This window comes from Balaenoptera borealis (genome assembly GCF_965194805.1).
Source record: "Balaenoptera borealis genome assembly, chromosome: 8".
In the NCBI taxonomy this organism is placed as follows: Eukaryota; Metazoa; Chordata; class Mammalia; order Artiodactyla; family Balaenopteridae; genus Balaenoptera; species Balaenoptera borealis.
In genome coordinates this window covers 3,120,145-3,144,723 of record NC_138865.1, presented here as the reverse complement: position 1 = coordinate 3,144,723, position 24,579 = coordinate 3,120,145, and the positions used below count along the sequence as shown (strand labels likewise).

Below are 24,579 nucleotides of genomic sequence, written 5' to 3'. Positions count from 1 at the left end.
AAAAAAAAATTCTCCAGATATTCTTAAACACTTTTGCAGAGTCGCGGTTTCCTAACCAAACTTGAAGCTTTCTTGAATCCAATGGACTTTAATAGACAATTTTTGTCCTTTCCCTCATTTACATACAAATTCTTTTCTCCTCCTTAAATGCCATCAAGTTATCTTAAATTAGTGTTGAGGTGGGACAATGAGAAAAGTGGAATAGTCTAGGAGATAAAATAATTATTGTTTTTGCAGTCCAGTGCAGCTGACTGCCTTTGGGCCTGTGCTATTTAACAAAAGAAGCTCGGAAGGGACCCTTTGCCTGTCTGTCTGCATCCCAGGGGCACCACTGCCATAGCAAGCCGTTCCGTTCAGCGGTGAATCTCTCCTGAATAACTTTCTACACTTACAGCACTCTAGCACCATATCGAGATTATTATTTTGGATAATTTTGCTCCACCAGGTTAAATATGTGAAACTGAGAGAGTGTTTATGTATTTGTTTACTTGCCTTTATTATTCATTACTAAGAGAAAAGTTAAAAGAAATTTGGGGAGCTGGTGTGGTACAATGGGGGTCAGGAAACCTGAGTCCTGGTCTCAGGCAGATGACAACCACTGCTCACCTCTTATGGGACCTTAAGTGAAGAATTACCTCTCGCGGCCGCAATCACCTCACCTTTTTGTTTTGGTTGTTTGGTTTTTTCAGAAACATTCTGGTTCCTCTGATATAATGATCTGAGAATCGTGATTTTTACAGTTTATAAAACAGAGGGTAACCATTTAGTAAACATGAATGTACATTAATTATATGACCTTTCAGGCAAGGTTTGCGTACACTTTTCTTGGGTATCAGTGAAGATGTCTTTATTGCAACAATGTCAACGAATATTCATGAACTCTATCATTGCTATTATGAAGATACATCAGGATTTTAATGAACTGTCATCTTTTTATCCTTAAAAAGCCATTGGCACAACTACTTAAAATTTAGAATGATCCTCTGTCTTACTCTAATACAAAAATAGATGTCCCGGGCTTCCCTGGTGGTGCAGTGGTTAAGAACCCACCTGCCAATGCAGGGGACACGGGTTCGAGCCCTGGTCCGGGAAGATCCCACATGCCATGCAGCAACTAAGCCCGTGCGCCACAACTACTGAGCCTGCGCTCTAGAGCCCGTGAGCTACAACTACTGAGCCCACATGCCACAACTACTGAAGCCCGCGTGCCTAGAGCCCGTACTCCACAAGAGAAGCCACTGCAATGAGAAGCCCGTGCACCGCAATGGAGAGTAGCCCCCGCTTGCCGCAACTAGAGAAAGCCCGCACCCAGCAACGAAGACCCAACACAGCCAAAAATAAATAAATTAAGTAAATAAATTCGTTAAAAAAAAAAATAGATGCCCCCACGTCCCACCCCATGCTGTGCTCCGTGGATCTCGGAAACCTTAATATACAGATTTCATTTGGGGCTCTAGTTATAGGATATACTGTTTTGCAAATATTTTAATAAACCTTAAAAATTAGAGTAAAGCAGCTGATATAGCATCAATGAAACACTGCTTTTTGCTTAAAAGTCACTTTAAAAATGTAGAGTAAAATGGGAAATGCAATTCTCTTAACAGCTAGAGCCACGTCTCCTCATTGGGGTTGCCCTGAGTTTTGGGTGAAGCGGAGCTGCGGTAGATGAGAGAGAAATCTGCTGGGTTCTGCAGACAGGGAGAGGGTCAGGTAGAAAGAGGAAGAGAAAGAACCGGGCTGTGTGAAAAGCAGGACTGCAGTGTGACCTCTGCGTGAGTCATTTCAGTGATGGCTGCAGTTATTCAAGCCTGGGCAGGAGGGAACTGAGCACTGAGAGGCTGGTCTCTGCCTCTGGACCAGAGACCAGCGAAAGTCCTTCCAAAAGGGCCAAAGAGCAAACCTTTCAGGCTCTGCGGGTCACGCGTCGAAGCTACTCCACGCTGCTCTTCTGCATCAAGCCGCCCAGCATGTGAATGAGGGGTGTGGCCCGCGACTGTTCTAATAAAACTTTACTTTGGACACCAACGTTTGAATTTCATGCACTTCTCACGTTTCACAAAATATTGTTCTTCTTTGAACACTTTTCAACCACATAAAAGCGTAACACCATTCCCAGCATGAGGCCAGACTACGGGTCAGGGTCATAGTTTGCGAACTCTTGCTCTAGACTCAGGAAGGGGCAAAAGAAACAAAGGAGCATTTGCCTGGATGGTGAGGAAGAGACCGCAGTTATGCAGCAGTTGTAAGGAGAGCCCTGGACTGTCACTGACTGGGAAGGACGCTTTGATTGATTTTAACCAGATCGCTAAGAAGTAACTGGGCCGGGCTTCCCTGGTGGCGCAGTGGTTGAGAGTCTGCCTGCCAATGCAGGGGACACGGGTTCGAGCCCTGGTCTGGGAAGATCCCACATGCCGCGGAGCGACTGGGCCCGTGAGCCACAACAACTGAGCCTGCGCGTCTGGAGCCTGTGCTCCGCAATAAGAGAGGCCGCGATAGTGAGAGGCCCGCGCACCGCGATGAAGAGTGGCCCCCGCTCGCCGCAACTAGAGAAAGCCCTCGCACAGAAACGAAGACCCAACATAACCCCAAAAAATTAAATAAATAAATAAATAAATTTATTTAAAAAAAAAAAGAATTAGTTGGAATTAAGCTGGGAATTATTAAATATCAATTTACCCCCTTTCAAATTTGCTGATGAATACATATTAGTAACAGGTCTGCTCCTGGAGTCGGATACTCGGCACCACAGTAACAGAAAATCTGACCCAGAGCGGCTTAAACACAGCGTGCTCGCTGTTCATTCACAGAGACTGCACGAGGCAGCCGTGGTTGTTCCGCCCAAGTCACCCTGCTCGTAGGGAGGCAGCTCTGCACGGAGGCCCGGCTGGCCCCAAAGCCTCACTCCCAACCACGCCACCCTGATACAGCCACGCCGCGAGGGTAACAACGGCCGGTCCCTGTGGCCAGAGCACCAGTGACGTGAGGCTCTGTTTGCCAAAATACGATTAGAGCTTCAGACTGCTTCTTGGGAAAAGATGCCTGTGTGTATCATCAGTACGTCCTCCAAACACTGATGTGTTTTTGTTCTTCCAAAGAAAAACTCTCTCTTAGTTGAGATGACAGGGGCCTTCAGTTCCAGAGAAGAGAAAATATTACCCTTCTAGGCTCCCCATCAATGGGCACCGGGCGTCTGGAGACCAGGACAGGTCATATGTCTCAGGTGGCCTCTTTCTGATGATTTGAGAGCCTCATAATTGTTTATTGACTCATGCCCAGCTTCACTTCATTTCTGCTGTAGGAGAAACTGTTTTTCTGTAATTTAGTGGTAAATGATTTTTGAATAATGAGAACTTGGAGGGAGGAAAGAGGACGTTATATGAATCGAGACAAATGATTGAAGATGTTCACAATGCAGGTCATTTTTCTCCAGAAACAGCCCCTTGCCGAACTCCTTGTCTTTTTCTCTCGGGGGGTGGGAAAAAAACAACAAAAACCAAGCTCTGTGTCATCTTAAGATATGGATGCTTGGATGTTAATTGGCACAGTGGCTGCTATTCATAAAATTAAGCAGGAGTAGAATGTAGTGTTCTCAACAAGATGCTAATTATTTTTTTCTGTCACTCTATGCTTGCTAAAATTTCCGATCATTGGCCTTATCTTCTGTCTGCAGTCTTCCATCAGGGAAAAGTATATAACCATCTTTCTAAGTTTTTAGTGTAATGTTTTTAGGGTAAATGTTTAAGAAGACTTTTAATGCCAAATGCTAATGAAACTGTAATGACATTGATAAGTGAGTAGAAGCGAAAAAGAATGGCACTGTGGGGTTGTATAAACAGCACTGCTTTGAACTTGCCCCTTGACACTGTTTCATGGTAGCTATCTCAAATTCCCTTTTTATAAATGAAACTTGTAAAAGCTGTTTTAAGAAAACAGTTCATTTTGGTATTGGGCCACAAGAGGTTAGCAGAGGAAATGAATTACATATATCTTATTTAAAATAATCATCATCAAAAGACTACAAATAATAAATGCTGGAGAGGGTGTAGAGAAAAGGGAAGCCTCCTACACTGTTGGTGGGAAAGTAAATTGGTGCAGCCACTATGGAGAACAGTATGGAGGTTCCTCAAAAAACTAAAAATAGAGCTACCATATGATCCAGCAATCCCACTCCTGGGCAAGTATCTGGAGAAACCCATACTTTGAAAAGATACATGCACCCCAATGTTCATTGCAGCACTATTTACAATAGCCAGGACGTGGAAGCAACCTAAATGTCCATCAAGAGAGGAATGGATAAAGAAGATGTGATCCATATATACAACGGAATACTACTCAGCCATTAAAAAGAATGAAATAATGCCATAGGCAGCAACGTGGATGGACCTAGAGATTATCATACTAAGTGAAGAATCTAAAAAAATGATACAAATGAACTTATACACAAAACAGAAATAGACCCACAGACATAGAAACAAATTTATGGTTACCAAAGCAGAAAGGTGAGGAAGAGGGATAAACTGGGAGTTTGGGTTTAACATATACACACTACTGTATATAAAATAGATAACCAACAAGGACCTTCTGTATAGCACAGGGAACTCTACTCAATATTTTGTAATAACCTATAAGGGAAACGAGTCTAAAAAAGCATATATATATATATGTATATGACTGAATCACTTGGCTGTACACCTGAAACTAACACAACATTGTAAATCAACTGTACTTCAATAAAAAATAAAATATAGTAAAATAATCACACAATCGGGCTGCCTCAGATGCCTTCAGGTCTGCTTTTGTGAACAAAACTACAAGGAGAGCCCCCAGAGGCAGAGTTAGGCATGTGGTGAACTTCAAGTGTGTGTGGGAGATGAAAGAAAAGAACTAACCAATCTGCAGTCTGAAATCATGCAAAATGTGAGTGCAGTTTTTCTGTAATTTCTGTGCTCTATGCTTTTTCTAATATATGCCAAGGAAATCTTTCTCGAGTTTGATGTACTAAGGAAATTTGTCAGTTCTTCCCAGTTTTATCTTTTTATTTGTGCCTATTAGCTTAGAAATGTGTTTTTAAGTGCTTTACATAGCACTGGCCATCAGTCACAGGTAGGTGTGCAAACAAAACTGTCTGTCAGTACTCTGAGCATTTTAAGTATCCCTTAGACCATCTACCACGAGAACACAGTTCTACTGGCCTGTGTTAATGCCTTTCCTTTAGAGCTTGACAGCTCAGGGTACTGGGCCACATATTCTCTCATCGTCCTCCCGGAAACCTGATCCTGGAAGTGGGTAGGGGGGTAATTACTCCTATTCTACAGGTGAAGGCGGGGCCCAAGATACAGAGCGAGGTCCCAGGGGTCTTGTGGAGCCTGGAACAGGGCAGGGGTCTTGGTATTCCTGCCATTACACATGGTGAAAGGTTAGGGGAAAAGGCTGGCAAAATGCCTTACTAGAAATGCAAATGGGAAATCGAACAGCTTCATCTGGTTTGCTCACACCTGGGTCTACAAGGGCTGCTCCAGACCCATGCTGCCTACTGACTCAGCCATAAAAAGGTACAAAACGGTGCCTCCCTGATGCCAAGTCCTGCCGAGCTGCCGCTCAGAGACCCTCAGTATGAAAACCAGCACTGCCCTTCCTTGGCGCCCTTCTTCTCTCTTGCTGATTCTCTTATTTTCTTTTCTTTAATATCCTAACACCTTTATCAAAACCGTGTTGCCATTGTCTATGTCTAGAAATGCCAAATGCAGGACCCCTCTGACAACATTAACTTGGCCGCCCCTGTCTAACTGTGGATTGGAAGCCTCTTCTCTGTTAGCTGGTTTAAGTGTAGCCCGTGCAAATTATTCATGATGTGAAAAGAAAGGTTTTTGTTTTACATAGTCTAATTTTTAGCTATGAGAAATGTCTTGTTCCTTTCCACAATTTAACTGTGTATTAATATATACAGACTTGTGCATACGTAGTTATACATGTATTTTTAATTGACTAAAAGTTGCCCTGGATCATGATAGTTGTTAACATAACATTTTGATGTTGTTATAAAAAACTAGTTGGGGGGAGGGATATATTAGGAGTTTGGGATCAACATATGCACACTACTGTATATAAAATAGATAACCAACAAAGACCTATAAGGGAAAAAAATCTGAAAGAATAGATATATATGTATGTATAACTGAATCACTTTGCTGTACACCTGAAACTAACACAACGTTGTAAATCAGCTATATTTCAATTTTTAAAAACTCAGAAAAAAATAAATTAAAAAAATAAAAACAAGCTAGTGGAAAACAGTTTGGCAGTTCCTCAGAAAATTATAAACATGGAGTTACCATGTGACCCAACAATTCCACTGCTAGGTATATACCCATGAGAAGTAAAAATACACATGTATGCAAAACTTGCCCACAATGTTCACAGTCACATCATTCAAAATACCCCAAAACTGCGAACCCCTAAATGCCATCAGCTAATGAACAGATAAACAAATGTGGGATGGCCAGACAATAGAATATTATTCAGCAATAAAAAATTATGAAGTACAGACACCTGTTACAACATGGACCAACCTTGAACCATTATCCCATGTGAAAGAAGTCAGTCACAAAGGACCACATATTATATTGATCCCACTTACCCAGGACAGGCAAATTCATGAAGACAGAAAGTGGATTGGCTGTTGCTTAGGGAGGCAGCTGGGGCCAGCTGGGGGTGATTGGGTAGCAACTGCTAATGGGGACAGATTTCCTTTTTGTAGTGCTAAAATGTTCTAAAATGTGGTGATGATTGCACTCTGAATATGTTAAAAAGCACATAACCGTACATTTTAAAGGGGTGTATTTTATGGTATGTAAAATATATCTCAATAAAACCGTAAAAAAAAAAAAACCTAGCGTCTTAGTCTGCTCGGGCTGCTATAACAATCTACCACAGATGGGGTGGCTTAAACAACAGACATTTACTTCTCACAGTTCTGGAGGCTGGAAGTCCAAGATCAAGGCGCAGGCAGATTCAGTGTCTGGTGAGAACCCGCTTCCTGGTTTGTAGACGGCCATCTTCTCTCTGGGCGGAGGGGCGAGAGAGCTGGCTGGGGTCTCTATTATAAGGGTGACATCACCTTTCCAAGGTCCCACCTCCTAACAGCAGCACCCTGTGGGTTAGGTTCCAACATAGGAAAATTAGGGAAACACAAGCATTCAGTCTATAGCACCTGGAACACTCATGTCAAATATTCTGATTTAATATTCAAGATCGACTTAGTCCAAAGACCTGGGTTCAGATCCCAGCTTTGTCACTAAGCAGAGTATGCCCTGGGCAATCACTTAATCTCTGTGTCTGCTGCTTCCTCCTTCTATAGAAAGGAAGATTGATTTCACTAGTGACTTGAGATCAAGTCCAACTCTACCACCTAGGATTCTGTGGGTGTTGACTTTCACAAAAGCAGAATAAGAAAGATGTTGTGTGATACAGAGAGGATGGCAGCCTTGCATTGCTCGGGCTGTATTTCCTGGGATCCCCCAACATTGTGAGAGGGGGTGCCCCTATGCTGGGGCAGCTTTCCAGCCAAGGGAAGTTTGAGCCACGTAAATCATCTGGCTCTGACAGAGCCAGGATATGTGTGTACCAACCGGCTTGCAAGGCATTCAAACCTTCACTTTTAAAAATCTACTCTAATATATGCCTGACACCCTTACAGTAATGTCATCAGAATTTATAGAATCTGTCGATTTATGAAACTTGAGTTGGAAATATTCTGTCCTATTTTACCTTTTTGTGTTCCCCAGACTATGGGGCCTGAACTGTTTTGTTTTTTGTCTTGTTTTGTTGATATTTGCAAGAATATAAAGCTCATTGTTAAGTAGATAAACCAGTATTTCATTAGAGATGCCAGCAGCTCATTCTGATTATTTAAAAAGCGAGGGGAAAACACTTCCCTGGGCTGTGCAACAATTTGGCTTTTAGCTTATTATAAATGAGTAGTTTCCTGAGTTTCCCCTCACCCACCCACCCCAGCCCCACCTCTATTCCCTTCCCCAACAGAAGAAACGAGGTCTAGATACCAAACAACAACAGAAAAGTTTTGTTATTTAATGAGCTCTCTAATCACCAAACACACACACACAATTAAAATGAGAAAAAGTATATGTAGACAATCTGAAAGATACACATACATACTAATGACACTAATATTTGTAAATATTCATGGCAGGCATTCACCTAATACATAGGCGGCTCCCCTCCACGGGGCGGGGGGAAGAGTTAAATGGACACAGAACAGCGCTATGCACACTTTCTCTTTCACTCTTGAGAGAGGGGCACGGCACTGACAGAAGAACCTGCTTCTCAGCTCTGACATCACATCACGCGTCTGTCCTTCAATTCTTCTTGGTCCGGGTCCCCGTAGCCCAAAGCACGGAGCCTTCACAGGGAGCCCTTGAGCTGCTGTCCTGTATTACACACCTCACCCGAGAGAGAGGCGAACTCAGACTCTTAGGCTCAGGTCCCAAGGATGCATCATTTTGATGTGCAAAATTTAAAAGATAAACAGGGTAACAGTGATTCCAAGAGTGTGGTTTGAGCTTCATCCCATCTCAGAAGCATATTTTAACTCGTCGTGACAAGAGACCACACCTCAAAGTGGCAAAGTGATGACTGGATTTTCTACATTGAAAACCTCATGGTCCAGATGCACAGGTGTAACTGCTGTAAATCATGGGGCAAGACTGAAAGCGAACCGGGCACACCCTTTCTGCCGCACTCAATAAAGATCCCTTTCCTCAAGCTGCAGGAGTCATTGTTTGCCAAGATCTTCAAGGGGGCCTGAAAGCATGTTTGGAAAACAAAGCACTTTTTAATTGCTGCTGACAGGAATGAACTCTCTGAAACAACAGCTGTGTCTTGAGATTACATTACAAGGCATTTGCGCGGGCTGCAAAACATCCTCATCAAAAGACAAAGCTGAAGGAGCTTTTTATCGTTTCCGAAAAAAGTTCCCAAGCTGGGGACGCCTACTTTCAGTTCCTGTGGGACGCAGCTGTTGTATGTTTACAGAACGAAATTGAGAAACAACCTTTGTATCGACGACGGCTAATAAAAAACAAAATCCAGGTGGACAGTTCAGGCAGGAGTAGGAAGTCAGTTGTCAAGGTTATCCTTGTGTCCAGCCTAAAAGTTCGTTAGTGGCAATGACATCTGGCTATTAAAATACTGTCCCGGGAGATTATTTCCTTCCTGTCTTTCGGGTCACACAGAGTCTGCTGCTGGGTATAAATTATGGACAGAAGAACTCATTTGGAGAAATACTGACCCAGTCATACTTCACAGGTTTATTGCTACCCTGAGAGAAATGAACCTTGTGAAATTATAACCTCCGAACTACAACCAAGATCCTTCCAAAGGCAGACCTCTAGGGGACAGAGGAGAAGGTTAAGGGTAGGGGAGGAAGAATCGAGAGTGCTTAAGGAGGAAAGAAAAGGGCTAAGGAGATGGGGATTTAGTGAGCAGACCAGTGGCTCTGACATCAAGGGAATAACTAGCACACTGTTTCTCCAGTTCCATTCATCAAGCAGCTTTATTTTAGACACTCAAGTCTTCAGGGTAAGTGATTCCACCAAAACCGCATATAAAATGAGGTGAGAGTGCATTTTCTATAACCTTCATCAGATTCTCAGAAGACCCCAGAAACTAAAACAGCTAAGAACCACGGTGTGTGGAGGATTAAAGAAAGCTGCAAAGCCTTTGATCCTCTTTCCATGGGGAAGTGGGTCCTAGCTCCCCTCCCCTTGAATCTAAACTGAACGAGGGCTGCTTTCACCACCGGGACGCTGAGGACAGTGGGCCTCCAGCTCCCAGCTCAGCTTGGGCAAGCAGCTTGTGCACGGGGGTTCTGGAGCCCTGAGACCACTGTCCGTGAGATGCTCAGGCCACATGCAGAAGGCCAGAGAGGATGAGATGCTGTATAGAGAGAGAGGCCAGGAAGCCCCAAGACCCCAGACATGAATGGAGAAACCGTCTTTGAGCGTACCCTACAGCCCCAGCTGCTGCCATATTGATCAGAGATGAATCACCCAGCCTGGCCCTTCCAGAATTCCTGACCCACAAAATCATGAACAAAATGAAATAGTGGTTCTAAATCATGGAATTCAGGGATAACTTGTTTTAGAGCAAGAGATAAACATAACACACGTTTAAAGAGACTTAAGAAGGTCGCATATCACTCAGAACTTTTGGACAGTCTATAAAATTATAAACTGAAACGTAATTGTAAGATAAAACTTTTGTGCTCCTATACAATTTCTGCCCTTTGTGTTGCTTACCAATAAAGCTCTTAACAACTCCTTATAGTTAAAAAAAAAAAAACACAAAAACTTGCCAGAAGAAAAACATTTAAAAAAATCAGAACTCAGAATTTTCAATGCAAATGACCTTTAGTTTTACTTCATTTTCTTGACCTTCTGTCCTGCCTACTTTCTTTCCAGCCCTCCATGCAACTTCCTTGTATGTTCTGCTCAGCCCTTGTTCTTTGTCCATCTTTCCCTTTGATACCTCATTTCCTTATTAGTTCATAGCCATGGTAAAATGGTTTTGTTCCCAAAGGACTTACAGATGAAGTTCTTTCCTGAATAACCTGTAGATGCTTCACTGCCTAATCGATTAGTTCTCATTTTATTTTTGCTAAAGATTGGTCCAGGTAACTTGCTCGACACAAAAGGACAGAAAATCCTGATAATTTTACTTGCTTAAGTTTAGATCCTATTACTTCTCTATTATTTCATATGATGCTTTCCCTTCCCATCCCTTGAGACAAAAGGAAATGTTAACTGTATAAGTCTCAACCTGGTTAAAGTGAATTTATGTAATTTCCTCTCCTCTCATTTACCTGGAATGAAAACTTAGGGATTCTCATGACTTTTGGATCAACCTTAAGTACCATCCTACCAATTAAAACTCCAATCATGATTCTATTTTAAACCGGATTTTCTAATTCTATATAGCAATCAAAATGGGTTTCCCACCAATTTTTACCTTAGCCTACTGACTTTGGGATCGGCATCTTCCAGTTATTTTGAGGAGAAGAAGTGATGGAGGAGAGACAGTGAGCAAGAGTCCTTACCTGACTGGTATTGTTGAACGTTTGCTTCATGCTCTCTGGATTTGGCAGGTTTTTACATCTCATTCTTTCTTTTGCCAGGTTCTTCAGAAATTCCTCCATTTCTGCAATTCCCTTGGTGAAAGAAAATATTATTCCCTGTATGTTTAAGTCAAAAGGTGCTGATATTCAAAATCTTTATTCCAAATTCAGTAAAAATTCCATTTATTTTCTTTCCAAGTTAATGTGGTAATGGAAGTGTCCAAATATATTGAAATGGTTTGGTAAAATACCATACCTCAACATGAAGGAGTGTAAACATTGAAATCCTCTGTAGAAATCTGGAAAATGTTTATGTTGTGTTAAATTAAAAACCATAATGCAAAATACGTATGCATAATTATTGAAACAGTTTAAATATAAAAAAAGAATTTCAAGGTAATATATAAAAATTAAAAAACAACCGTGTCAATTGAATTTTGACAAGGGTGCTGAAACAGTTCAATGGGGAAAGAGCAGCCTTTGCAACAAATTGTAGTGAGACAACTGGACATCCACATGTAAAGGATTGAAAATGGATTCCTACCTCTCATCAGACACAAAAATTAACTCAAAATGGACCCTAGGTAGAAACGTAAGCGCCAGATATATAAAACTCTTGGAAGAAAACATAGGAGCAAATCTTTGTGACCTGGACTTAGACAATGGTTTCTCGGTTTCTCGGACAAAGCACAAGTGACAAGAGAAAAATAGGTAAGTCAGACTTCATCAAAATTAAAAACTTTTGTGCTGCAAACAATGCCATCAAGAAAGTGAAAAGACAGCCCACAGAATGGCAGAAAATATTTGCAAAACAGGTATCTGATAAGGGATTTATGTTCAGAAAATATAAAGAATACTTACAAGTCAATAACAAAAAGACAAACAACCCAATTTAAAAATGGGTAAAGGATCTGAATAGATCCTCTTCCAAATGGTCAATAAGCAGATGAAAAAAGTGCTCAACCTCACTAATCATAAGGGAAACACCAACAAAAACCACAATGAGATGCTACCTCACATCCACTAGAATGGCTACCACCAAAAGGACAAAAAATAACAAGCATACACGAGGATTAGGAGAAATTGGAGCCTTCATACATTGCTGGCAGATTTGTAAAATGGCACAGCCACTTTGGAAAATAGTTTGACAGTTTCTCCACCTGTTAAACACAGAGCTTCCGTAGACGCAGAATTCCACTCCTGCATATAAACCCAAGAGAAATTAAAACATTCATCCACACAAAAAACTTACTCCTAATGTCCACAACAGCACCGTTCGTAACAGCTAAAAAGTGAAAACCACCCACGTGTTCATCAACTGGTGAATGGATAAATAAAATGTGACGCATCCACTCCATGCAATATTATTCAGCAACAAAAAGATATTAAATAACTGGTACATGCTACAACATGATAAACCTTTAAATCATTCTGATCAATGAAAGAAGCCAGTGACAGACCACATATGGTATGCTTCCATTTTCATGTAATGTCCAGAATATGAAAATATGTAGAGACAGAAAGTAGATCCATGGTTGTCAAGGGTGGGAGGGGGGAACAGGGGGAGAAATCAGGAGTGACTGCTAGTTTGAGAGTTAATAAAATGCTCTGAAATCAGACTGTGTGATAGTTGCCCAGTGTGAATATACTGTGATATATACTGTGACTACTAATATGCCATACTGTGAATGCACTAAAAACCACTGGATTACACACTTTAAGTGGGTGACGTTCATGGTATATGAAATAGATCTCAGTAAAGCTGTTTTTTACAAAGATGATGGATAGTTGCTTTTATAAAATGTTCTTCAAAATTTGTTTGTAAAATCGTATTTTTTATTGAGGTAGAGTTGATTTACAATATTGTGTTAGTTTCAGGTGTAGAGCAAAGCGATTCAGTTATATACTTTTTTCAGATTATGTTCCACTATAGGTTATTACAAGATATTGAATATCGTCCCCTGTGCTATCCTTGCTGCTCACCTATTTTATGTATAGTTGTTTGTATCTGTTAATCCCATGCTCCTAATTTATCTCTCCCCCACTTTCCCCTTTGGTAACCATAAGTTTGTTTTCTATTTCTGTGAGTCTATTTCTGTTTTATAAACAAGTTCCTTTGTATCATTTTTTTCAGATTCTACATATGAGTAATATCCTACGATATTTATCTTTCTCTGACTTGCTTCACTTAGTATGATAATCTCTAGGTCCATCCATGTTGCTGCAAATGGCCTTATTCTTTTTTATGGCTGAGTAGTATTCCATTGTATATATGTACCACATCTGCTTTATCCATTCATCTATTGATGGACATTTAGGTTGCTTCCATGTCTTGGCTATTGTAAATAGTGCTGCTACGAATACTGGGGTACATGTATTTTTTGAATTAGAGTTTTCTCCAGATATATGCCCAGGAGTGGGATTGCAGGATCACACGGTAATTCTATTTTTAGTTTTCTAAAGAACCTCCATACTGTTCTCCATAGTGGCTGTACCAATTTACATTCCCACCAACAGTGTAGGAGGGTTCCCTTTTCTCCACACCCTCTCCAGAATTTATTATTTCTAGACTTTTTGGTGATGGCTATTCTGACTCATTTGAGGTGGTACCTCATTGTAGTTTTGATTTGATTTTCTCTAATAATTAGCAATGTTGAGCATCTTGTCATGTGCCTACAGGCCATCTGTATGTTGAGTGACAGTGTTGATGGTTTTGTGAGACCTCACATGGTATCACTCTTGAGCTCACAGGCATAACACTGCAGTTATTTAGAGAGAGGAGAGAGGCCCAGCATCTCATCCAAGTAATCGTCACAGGTGGGAGGAGTGGCGGGATGGTCACGATGGGCAGCTGGGATGCACTGAATGATGGCATTTCTAAAGGAAATGGTCTACATGCAATTAAGGCCACCAGAAACTTTATCTATGAATTCATTAGCTCTGAACCTCCTTTTGGATGATAGATCATAAACACTCCTGTTTCAATATAATGAAATAATCCACTGGAAAAGTGTGGTCACATGGCAAGTCTGCGATTAGTACCAAGACAATAATTTTGCTTGGCCCCTTCAGCCAGCAGTAGACTTGCAGCCTATCACGGTTAACCTATTGGAGCTCTGGTCATTTTCTCTGTTTTTCCCTTTAGTTCTATGGTATCTGGTTTATATATTTCTCGTTCCTCCCTTATACCTTTTTCTTTGTTGCATCACAGCAGACAGCTCAGCACAGAAGTAAAATAAATAAAATCTCAGATTCTGAGGATTCTCAAAGCTTAACAACAGACTAAAGAAGGAAACCAGGGTCGGGGGCAGGAAGGGAGCTGCACGGTGTCCAGCCTGGTTGAGCCACATACCCTGTCCTGACAGAAATGTCCAGGGACCAGAGGTACGTGACCAGAGGCCAAGGACCTCCCGCTCTCAGGCTAATAGAATAAGACCTTAGAGGTCAACTTTTCCAACTCCTACCCTTTATAGATGAGGAAACCAGGGTCCCAGGGAGATGTAGATACTAGTTACATAGCTAATTAGTGACAGAGTTAGTACTAGAATCTGCTCTTTGCCTTATGTTGTGTTGTCATGGGGTGAAATTGTCTTTCCCTGAAAAGGGTCATGCTGAAGTTCCAAGCCCCCAGTGCCTCAGAATATGACCTTGTTTGGAAACTGGGTGATCACAAGTGTACTTCGTTGAGGTCATCCCGGACTAGGGTGGCCGCTAACCCAATGTAACTGGTCCCCCGGAGAAGACAAAGACCCGGGGAGAGAACCACGTGAAGACGGGGGCAGAACTGCAGTTAGGCAGGTGCAAGCCAGCGCCGGGGACTGCTGACTGGACTCTGGAGGTCCTCCAGAGCCGGAAAGAGGCAAGGAAGGGCTCTCGTGCAGTTTTCGGGGGATTGTGGTCCTGCCAGCACTTTGATTTCAGACTTCCAGCCTCCAGAACCAGGAGACAATACATTTCTGGGGTTTGAAGCCCCCCAGTTTGTGATGCTTTGTTACAGTAGCCCTGGGAAGCTAACACACACGGCCTCAGGAAAATGTCTGTTCCCAGCACCTCACTCACACGGAGCCCTGGGTGCGATCAGGGGCCTTAGTAAGGGGCTGCTGCTGATCAGGTAATCCTGTCCGATGGTCACAGAGATGGCAGGAATCCTACCCTACCTCCCCGGCCACTGTCCCCACAGCGGTACACTCACTTTCAGACACCGAGCGCAAAAGGCCACGTTTCCTCTTTCCTTTGTGCCACGTTTCATGCTGCATCAGGACCAGAGGAATAGGAGTCACCATAGCGCCTGTTAAGGGATAAGAAAAATATTCTTGATGCCGAAACGTCTCCCTTACCGTTCCTGACAGCATATCATCAGACATATCAGCATATCATCAGTAAGCCCTGGAGGATCAGCACCGAGCTCCCCAGAGTCTTCCAAACACAGATGGACCCAGGAAAGGCCATGTACACTGTCCCCAACACCTCTGTGTGGAAGAGTCCAACTCAGATGGAAGATGTGCACACACAGGGCAGCTCAGAATGTGGGCAGCTGGGTGCGGTGGGCAGAGCCTAAGCCTTGGAGACACAGGAACTCCAGCTAGAATCGGGCTCTGCTGTGGCCCCTGGGAAAGACATCTTCCTTCTCTAAGTTTCATTATCCATAAATAAAGGTACTAATACCCACCTTGCTGGGTTCATGTAATGCACATAGATAAAGTATTTAAAACAAGTAGGCTATTTAGATATACAATAAATGAATGTGGTTTTGTTGATATTTTCATTATTATTTTATTAAATCCCAGTCCTGGACAAAGACCTTGATGGAAAATCTGTGTCTTCTTAACTCTTCTCCATCCTATACTGGAAGCAAGAGACAAAAAACAAGGGTCCCCACTTCACTCTGGCTTTATCTGTCCTAGTAGAGTGTACATTCACGGGGCCATTGGGATAGGGACTCGCGCGCATCTGAATACCTGGCACTAAGCAGAGTGTTTGATGCAGAATAAACAGTCAAAAAATATTTGTTGCATGTTGAATACATGTCACACGATCAATTTTCCTCAGGAACACAATCAAACAGTCATTTAAAATGCGCAAGTTAAAGATTCTTGTCCTAAAACACTGATTACTTTCGCTATTAAGGAGCACCAAGTACAGACTTCATCTAAGTTCACCCGGGCTCAATGCAAAAAATATGTCGTCTTTCACAAGAGCTTTCACAAACCTATGTTGCATTAATGACACTTTGCTGTAATCAAATTTTAAAATAAGTCAAAGTTCTTTGGATGTTGGAGACTAGGTATGGAATAGTCATGCTTTCTGGATTTTTCTCTTGCTCTAAATTTGCATTCACAGGCTTCCAAATGTTCATTCTCTCCCACAGAAGCTCAACTGGCCTCAGTTTTTAAATCTGAGATCTTCAAAGAGGATGCCATGCACACACAAAAATATGTGATAACTGGATCAGATTAGTCCAGGGGTCTTATTCCCCTTGAGTATCTTTCTTTCCTGTTTCAATGTGCAGCCTTAAGACGAGCATCTTTTGCTGTATTCATACTCTCATATGTCAGTTATGTCAGTTTCCAGACTTTAAGACGCTCAACACCGCTATTTGACAACTGTGACAAACAAAAAACCCTGCTGTGTTCTTCCTCTCGCTTTCCACAAGAGCAGCCTAAAACACCCTGTGGCTTGACTGCCATCTAGAGAAGTCTAGAGATACTGAAATTAAACAAGCTAATCTAGTATCTTCATAGGTTTACTTTTCTCTAACCCTTTGACGAAAAACCATAAGGAAAAGTCTTTTAAACAAGACATGAAGAAAATATTTAAATGTTATACTGTCTTGGGATGGTGTCATTCACCTGTTTTTTACAAAAATATATGCAGCAACTGTATTGTTCCCAGGGAGAAATGATACTATTAGTGATAGCCATCTGCTGGCCTTTGAATTTATTTTATGGAGTCCTTGTGGAAATATACATCAAGGTAATGTAATTATTATATCTGCACATTTGTAATGCTGTAGTTAAAACTGGGAGGTTGTTCTCATTAAATTCTCCAGATTGTTGGTGGCTTCTTTCCTGCTGGCATATGAAGTTTCATCTTAAAACAGACTCCAGACCTCTCTGTGCTGTTCCTATCACATTAATACTGATATCACTAGGCAAAAAAAACTTATCCAGCTTTAAAAAATGTCTTTTGAGCAACTGTATCATGAAATGGCTTTAAGAAAACTTAAAGATATGGGGAATTTAAAAATGATTTTGCCGAAGTTTCCTCTGTTCATATACAACAAATCTGTTGATTTTCTGTGGGCTTCTATTACCTAGAAATCTAAAAGAATTGGTGGTGTTCCTTTTCTTTTACATTACCCTAGGAAACAGCTGTTATTCTAGTGCCAAGAAGTCAACACTTGAGCTTATTGAAATTCTCAACCATTTTCACAACAGGATTGTTATTTTTCACAGCTTGCAAATAATGGTTATGGGAGTGCTAACTTCAGGAAATTGCCAAACAGAAATGTAATACGATGAGTTACAGTGAATGACGCACGTCTGAAGGCTACACAATGAAACAAGGAGGAAAGAAACATGAAGAGTCCACAGAGTATTAATTTAAAAACCACAGACTAAATTTTGATCCCATTCCACGTTGCCAGGTATCACCTTTTTTGTGTACCGCATCCTCTTTGAAGATTTCAGATTTAAAAACTGAGACCAATTGAGTTTCTGTGAAAGAGAATGCAATTTGGAAGCCTATGGATGCAAATTCGGGGCAAGAGGAAGTCCAGAAAGTATGACTATTCCGTTCCTAGTCTTCTATATCCAAAGGACTTTGACTTATTTCAAAATATGACTAAAGCATCATTAATGCAATATTGGTTTTGCAAAGCTCTAGTGCAATACAACGCATTTTAGGATTGAGTCCAGGTAAATATAGATGAAGGCTGGATGCTCCCAACGGGGGCCAGGAAGCTTTTTCTTGAAGGTCAGGCAGTAAACATTTTTTACTTTCCAGACCACAGAGTCACAATCTCCACTGTAGCATAAGAGCGGCCAGGGACAGTATGTCAACAAATGAGTGTGGCCGTGTCCCAGGAAAACTCTACTTATAAAAACAGGCCAGCCCCTGTGTCAGAACAGGATCTTGGGTTTGCCCGATGGAAACGACTTTCAGATGGCGGAGCCTGGAATCATCAGCTACTAAAGTGTCCCAGGGGTCAAAATTTCACGTAGGAGCCTAAGCCCAGCTGACACCAGCTCCAACCTCCTGGAACTAGTGCCTCTTTTTTCCATATAACTGGTACATCTTCTACAACAGGGGTCCCCAACCCCCGGGCCACAGACCGGTACCGGTCCACAGCCTCTTAGGAACTGGGCTGCGTAGTAAGAGGTGAGCGGCCAGCGAGTGAGCGAGGCTTCATCTGCCGCTTCCCATCACTCGCATTACCGCCTGAACTACCCACCCCACACACACCTCCCCCCGGTCCGTGGAAAAACTGTCTTCCACGAAACCGGTCCCTGGTGCCAAAAAGGTTGGGGACCACTATTCTACAATACTAAACTTAAAATACTCTCAAGAATAATAACTTTTTCTCAGTGAAGAATTCAACACACAAACTCAGGCAGACACACACACACGGTTTTCTCAGATTAGTAATGGAAGCAGAAGGCAAAAGACAAGTAAACTGAGGGTAGATGACTTTTTATGTATTTTGTGTGTTTTGTGCCTGTTTTAGATTGCCATGTCATCCTAGGATGAGATTCTACAGGAGGTATCAATGCATTTTCATTTTAAAATGTAGCTTCTATTTCATGATTGGTATTCTCCCAAAAGTCATGCCTGTAAAAAGGATCACGGGAAAGAATCTTTGCCGTAAAAATCTAAATACTGAAGTAGCTGTACTGCGTGGGGAATTTCCATGTAATTCTGTGTGCTCGCATCTGAAGACCTGTTGATATTAGAGGGAGCCCATTGGAAGAGGCGAGCTGTGGAGAAATAGAAATCCAGCAGAGTCTGAGATGTTCTAATCAAGCACGAATGTTTTTCCACTTTTTTCAGTCTATTTCACCATCTCAAGGAGAATGTTTGATCTCCATTTTGATACATTATCAGTTTCACCTTTAGTTTTTCGAGTACTCTTTTTTTTTTTTTTAATAAATTTATTTATTTATTTTTGGCTATGCTGGGTCTTCGTTTCTGTACGAGGGCTTTCTCTAGTTGCGGCGAGCGGGGGTCACTCTTCATCGCGGTGCGCGGGCCTCTCACTGTCGCGGCCTCTCCTGTTGTGGAACACAGGCTCCAGACGCGCAGGCTCAGTAGTTGTGGCTCATGGGCCTAGTCGCTCCGCGGCATGTGGGATCTTCCCAGACCAGGGCTCGAACCCATGTCCCCTGCATTGGCAGGCAGACTCTCAACCACTGCGCCACCAGGGAAGCCCTTTCGAGTACTCTTTTTGTAATGACTTCCTGGCCCACGAAGACACATGACCATGAACTCCCATAATCATTCACTGCCCTCGTGCTTTTCTTCCTTCTGCCTGTGAGTGGCCCACACAGGGGACAGACAGAGCATGGACTGGAAAGACAGACCTGAGTTGAAATCACTGCTTCTACTCACTCTGGCCCCGAGACCCTGGGGATGCTACTCGACCACTCTGAGACCCAGTCTCCTCCATATAAAATAGAGGTAACAGCAGGTATATTGCAGTACTGTTGTCACGATTAAAAGAGGACATCTGTGAGGGGCCTTGCGCGTCGCTCAGTAAATGTGAGCTCATCTCTTCTCTCTCTCCCCGTCCCTTCTCTAAGACGCGGGCTGCGAAGTCGGGAACTGATTCATCCACATCCCACCTCCCTGCAGTGCCTGCCGCCGGATTAGACACAGGGGCCGCATGTGTGTTCCTGGATGAGCAGTGGGTTCCCATGTTTTCCTTCGTTGTTGAAGATCTTACATTTTTAAATTGCTATGAGGATGAGCCAAAGGTGTTCTCTGAGTCATGAAGAGAAAATGTTTCATAAATTATAAAAACAGAAGAACCCACGCACGTTAACATATACACACTACTATGTACAGAACAGATAACCAATAAGGAACTACTGTACAGCACAGGGAACTACAACTATTACTTTATAGGTTAGTATCTTGTAATAACCTATAAGGGAAAAGAATCTGCAAAAGAATATATATATATATTCTTTTTGTGTGTGTATATATATATATATATATATATATACGTGTGTATATGTATAGCTGAATCATTTTGCTGTATACCTGAAACTAACACAACATCGGAAATCAACTATACTTCAATAAAAAAATACAATTAAACAAAGAAGAAGGACCCACTCATGACACTGGAATGCTACACATCAAGTAAGCGCTCAAATATCCGCTGGAAAATAAGGACCCACAAGTGTGTGGACCACATTAAAGAGATACAGTCACGAGATTACACTCTGCTCTCAAGGGAGATGATCTGACTCACAATGATATTCAAATGGTGGAAAAACAAGGTGCTTTATCACAAGGTTTTATTACTATTGTTAAGTCCTGTGATTCTCATCACGATTCATCAGTCAGACTTAGACACTTCTTAGCACTGCCCAGGGAAGAATCTTGCTGTCAAAACAAGCTTCACATTTTAATGTTTTAAACCAAACAGAGCACTGCCTGCTGGTAACTTCGTGGAAATGTCATTCAGGGAGTCATCAAGATTAGATGTGACTAATTCAGAGTCACCCAGGCAAAGGCGTTTTGATCAGAAGAGGAAATAAACTAACAAATCATCTGTAGGGGATAACAGTGGAAAGAGGATCCGGCAGTTACTTAAGGGCTTTGAGGAAAAGAAACAGAGTTAGTGAGAATGTTTAAAAAAAAAAAAAATCACTAGCTATGGGGCACATAAACAGAGCAGATAAGATGCCAGTAAAAACAAAATGGGATTCGTGAAATACCAAAAGGGTATATAAAAAGAAATCAATTAAATAGGATGTCTCCTTTGTTGTTCTGTATCCATTCTGGCTCTAAGGAGTAGGAGCTACAGAGTTGTTTCCTCCCCTTTGTTCTATAAGACACAGGAGAAGTAATTATGCTGACTGAGATTTAAATTTTTATTAGTCACTTTTAAAACTAGAATTTTCCTCATGAAACATAACTACTGCCCATTCTGCCTATCATGGCACCTACGATGTCCTAGAATATCAGCATGACGAGAAGGCAAGCTGTCATATGTGTTCTGATTATATTACCAGACTTACAGAACTTGTATAATGCATGCTGTACAATATCCCTGATAAGTTATAAATCAGTCTGGTCGTAAAAGCCAGCAGATGTTTGCAAAAGTGATGTTACTTACCAACAAGTAAATATCATTGCATCGGTTTTAAAGATCAATATGTTTGTAAGGATATTTATGTACACAGAAAGAAAGTCTCCACTCTAGCCAGGGAAAAATCCTAACTGCTCCTGTATCTCCCTACCCAGCTATGAGTCATTGTGCCAGTGATAGCTGACCCACCCGGTGAAATCTCATCCTCTTCCATCATTTAAAAACGAACTAACACTGACAACTTTGCTTAGGAGTAGTGATTGTTCCAGAGAAGTAAAATTCCATATATGCAGCCAAAGACAGTCATCTGAGATTTGTTAATGGTACAAGATTCTTCTGAACAATGTGATGCATCTGCCCAGTTCTCATCTAAGATGATAAGAGCTAACACTTACAAGTGTGTACCATGTGTCAGGCATTGCTTTAAACACTTTGCATATCATTAAATCATCCAGTCCTCACAACAGTGATGATGTTATAATGAAACAGGAGGGAAGGGGGCAGGGCACAACCTTTGAAAGAATGACATAACCCAAAGACATGACATAAACTGATTAGAACCAAATGGGTCCAAGATGGCGGACAAGTCAACTTCCACTAGACCTTGAGCTTCAGTATAGGCTCACTGTACCACATCAGCTAAATGACACACCCACAGGCGCCATGACAGTTCCAAGGGTGACCACAAGGGTCAAAAAGAGGGTGGTGGCCCAATTCCTGGAAATCCCCACCCTCCCCCCAGATAGCTGGAATATTCTTCCCACTCATTAGCCTATGAAATTACCCACCCGTATAAAAACTGACAACCCCGGAATACTTCTCCCACTCATTACCCTATGAAATTACCCACCCGTATAAAAACTGACAACCCCATGCCCTGGTGACTTTCTCACCTTCTGAGATGGCCCACACTCTGTCTGTGGGGTGTGTTTCTCTCTAAATAAATCCACTTCTTACCTATCACTTTGTCTCTCACTGAATTCTTTCTGTGATAGGACATCAAGAACCTGAGCTTCATTAGGTCCTGAAACCAGGTGTGTGATCTCAGTTGGAAGACCATGGGTTTCGTCTGGGTCTGAGTCCTGGCCACGTGGGTTCGAGTCCCGGCTGCGTGGGTTCAATTCCCAATCTGAGTACAGGCTGGGTTTGAGTCCTGGCACGTGGGTTCCAGCCCCAATCTGAGGTACACGGTTTCAGTATTACTACCCTCACTTTTGCAGATGTGGAAATGGGGGCCAAATGGTTAAGCGGCTCATGGAGGAAACACAGCTGGTAACAGAGCCAGGTTCTAACCCGGGCCGCCTGGCTCCAAAGTTCACATTCTTAACACTGTGGTCCCAGCAGCCTGCTGGGGGGGATCTAAGACTTAGATTCTTAGAAAATGGTTTAATATAACCTACTTATTATCTTAAAAAAAAAAACAAAACAGCAAATTAGCTAGATGGAACGTCTCTCTTACATGGTCCTATAGAGAAAGAGCTGTGAGTGGATGGAAGGGGCAAAGCCCTTACCACAAAGACCCTAATAATACACACCCACACTTCCCCCAAAGCCTGTGCATATTTTGCTCCAAAGAAGCATAATCAAATGTCTGTGTTTCTTTAGGTTAATCCATGACTCAACATAATAGAAAACGGAACACAACTCAATGTCCTTAAAAACAAGAAATTAACCAAAAACACAAAGAGAGAAACTCTACATGTGGCTTAAGCAATACAAGAAACCTTTGAACTGAGAGGGTTACAATTAACCAAAGGCCTTAACTCATATCAGTTAATCAGCAACTGTAAAGCTTTTTTAAGTAAAGAATCATTAGTACAAAAGAGTAAATCATGGAGAATGATGTATCTGCCATTCTCGGTCAGGCATGAAACCAGTGTTACATAAATTTTTTCAACCAGTTCACCAAGAATTTAAAGAAAGAACTCAGGAGGACAATAGAATTTATTTCCCAATTTAATCATTTTTGAAGAGCTACATCCCACCCATAGGTTCTTTTTTTCATTTACGCCCCCTTCTTGAAACAGGTGATATCTTTTTATGAAACGATTGCATGCAGTGTTCCAACAATAATGATCTTGGATTACCTTGAAACCCTAAATGATACTTTTGGTCTTGTTCACGACCGTCTTCCAAGTGAATCGTATTCTGGGTGGTCACACAACAAGAAGGCAGGGCAGTTGCCCCATGGAAGCCGCACAACCCCACGATGCCCTGACCCGGGGCTTGCTGTCAGATTGAACTCAATACTAACTCCAAGAAAACAATCCTCCGAGCAAAACACTTGGCTGGATTTCCCCTTCCTGCAGAATGAAGTCAAACTCCTCTTTTTGGCCTTCATGGGATACCAGGATCCCTCATTCAAGTTCAATTTCCATCAATCCCTTCCTCGCTCCCTTCATGCCAATCAAAGGAAACAATAATTTTCTACACGCACCCTGCTTTTTTCTCATTTCCATCCTTATTTTCATGCTGTGCCTTCCATTTCAAATATTCATACTCATCTCTTCCTTCAAAGCTCATCTCAAATACAATTTCTTACACACATACACACGTTTCTCTCAACTATTTTTATGTGTGACGGTTAATTTTCTATGTAAGCTTGTCTAGGCCATGGTACCCGGTGTTAGGTCAAACAGCAGTCAAGATATTGCTGCAAAGGTATTTTTAGATGAGATTAACATTTAGATCAACAGACTTCAAGTAAAGCAGATTACCCTCCATAATGAATGTGGGCCTCATCCAATCAATTGAAGGAAGGCCTTAAGAGAAAAGACTGAGGTCTCCCGACTCAAGATGCAACATCAGGTTTTCCTGGGTCTCCAAGCTATTGGCCTGTCCTGCAGACTTCAGACTTGCCAGCCCCCAGAATCATGTGAGTCAATTCCTTAAATTAAATGGGTAGATAGATAGATAGATAGCTGATAGATAGATATAGATTCTCTGGAGATCCCTAACTAGTATAGTATGATGTCTGATTTCCCTACTGGACTGTAAGCCCCTCAAAAGCAATCCGCATCTTTCTAATCCTCAAAGAACAATGCTTTGAAGATGGAGTGTGTTTATTAAATGAATGACTGAATTTTTGGTCAATGAATGACTAAATCTTTCATCAGATCCACCTGGGAAA

General features: G+C 41.9%; 1 long non-coding RNA gene across 1 annotated transcript in view; it reads right to left on the bottom strand.

Annotated features, from left to right (window-relative positions):
- The window catches only part of LOC309633380, a 463,676-nt gene that overhangs the window by 303,500 nt on the left and 135,597 nt on the right, over positions 1–24,579 (bottom strand). Inside the window, exons 7-9 of the long non-coding RNA XR_014247481.1 lie at positions 15,324–15,419; positions 11,114–11,224; positions 6,970–7,150 (exon numbers count right to left, since the gene is read on the bottom strand). This is a non-coding gene — a long non-coding RNA (uncharacterized lncRNA). The remainder of the gene's footprint in view (positions 1–6,969; positions 7,151–11,113; positions 11,225–15,323; positions 15,420–24,579) is intronic.